Raw genomic sequence first — 1,900 nt, 5'->3', positions numbered from 1 at the left:
GAAAGAAAGAAAGAAAGAAAGAAAGAAAGAAAGAAAGAAAGAAAGAAAGAAAGAAAGAAAGAAAGAAAGAGAAATTAAAATTACAGTACGGTGGGATTGAACGTTTTGTTTATTATATTAACAATCACGTGATACAATGATGGAGTGCGCGGGGTGTGTGTGTGGGGTGGCTCAGACCAAGCTGGTAATGACGGAGCGGGCTGTGTGCGCATTGTGTGTGCGTGTGTCTGTGTGTAAAGCTGGTGTTGTCTGCAGACCGTGGCGAAGAGAAGGGAGTAGCTCAACATGACCTCAGGCTGAGATATAAAATAATTTTAAAGCTGCTGAGTTTTTGATTAAAAAATATTTGTGTGATTTTCATCTGTTTTCATGACGCAAAGGACATTTTATGTAATTCTACAGACACTCAGTACAAGGTGACAATGCTGAAAGCATACTTATCTTAGTATTCTCACAGTCTTATCTTGACATTTCTCCGACCCGGCAGTTCAAGCAACGCACCGAGAAACTCAAACAATATTCTTTAACATGAAATCCGAGGAAATGATTAGTCCGTGTTGGTTTTTTTTTCTAACGACGTCATCCAGGATCAGCTTTGCGGCACAGCCAAGTGTCGCAAATCAACTCTAAGACTGACACTTAAGAATTACTCCTACACTTCACTTAAAGTACGACTGAAACGCTTGAAAACTGACTTTTACTCTCAGCTTTTAACTAAGAATTTTTTTACACTTAAGTCCGCTCTTAGCAGCAGTCTTAAGAGTAATTCTAAGAAGTTTTATAAACACGGGCCCTGGGCTTCCTTGTTCAAGCTGCTGTGACCTGACTATGGATAAGCAGAAGATAACAGAAGGATGGGTGTTTGAAAAAAATTGTCAGACTGCTGTACATGTCCATTTACCTGTAAAATGAGAGAAAATTTTCAGCTATAATTTACTGACAATCCATTCTTGACATGTATGGAGAGTTGATGTCTGAATCGGTTAATAAACAGATCTGGACCAGTATTTATCAAACTTCTTAGAGAGTGGAATTTTAGACTTAAGTGCTGAAAATTTCTTAGATTTTCTTAGATTTTCTTTCTTAGATTTTCTACTCGCAGACTTAAGTGTAAGTTCCAGTTATCAAAATTCTTAAGTCTAAGAATCCCTCTTACTCTCCCGAAAAGTTAAAATTGCTCCAGAGGACTCTTAAATGGTTAAGAGTTGTCATTTGAGGTCTGAGATGGACTGAAGACAGAGAACACATCTGACCTCCTCCCCACCTGAGTGTTATTCTCAGTTATAAGGTGGAAAACAGGTTTAGTCAAAAATTCAAAAGAAACAAAGGTAATAAAATTAAATAAATAAAAACTGTGCACAATGGTGGACTAAAAGGCAGATATTTGTGTGTGGCTTTTGGAGAAAATATTAAATATACTCAGCTGGTGAGTGCATGCAGTCTTATCATGACATTTCTCTGACCCGGCAGTTCAAGCAACGCACAGAGAAACTCAAACAATATTCTTTAACATGAAATCCGAGGAAGTGATTGGTCAATGCCGGGGTTTTTCCTAATGACGTCAACCAGGATCAGCTTTGCCAGGTGTCGCAAATCAGCTTTAAGACTGACACTAAAGAATTACACTTTGCTTAATCTGTTAACCTTCGGGCATAAAATACCATAAAACTCCTTAAAAAGTAGACACATATTAAATGAAGTACTGCTTTTGAATCCTTTAGAGTAAAGTCACAAACTTGGTCTCTTTTAAAGCTAATAATCTGAATTTTTAATTTCAGCAGTCATATTCTTTGTATCTGTAACTAGTATTTAGTATATTGAAGCAAAATACACAAAAACCAAGATATTTTTCTCCCTAAATTTTTATTTTTTTATAAATAATAATTAAAATAAATATGAA

The sequence above is a fragment of the Austrofundulus limnaeus genome, unplaced genomic scaffold, assembly GCF_001266775.1.
Source record: "Austrofundulus limnaeus strain Quisiro unplaced genomic scaffold, Austrofundulus_limnaeus-1.0 Scaffold485, whole genome shotgun sequence".
NCBI classification, from domain to species: domain Eukaryota; kingdom Metazoa; phylum Chordata; class Actinopteri; order Cyprinodontiformes; family Rivulidae; genus Austrofundulus; species Austrofundulus limnaeus.
The sequence above is the reverse complement of the archived record's forward strand: the minus strand, read 5'-3'. Positions refer to the sequence as shown.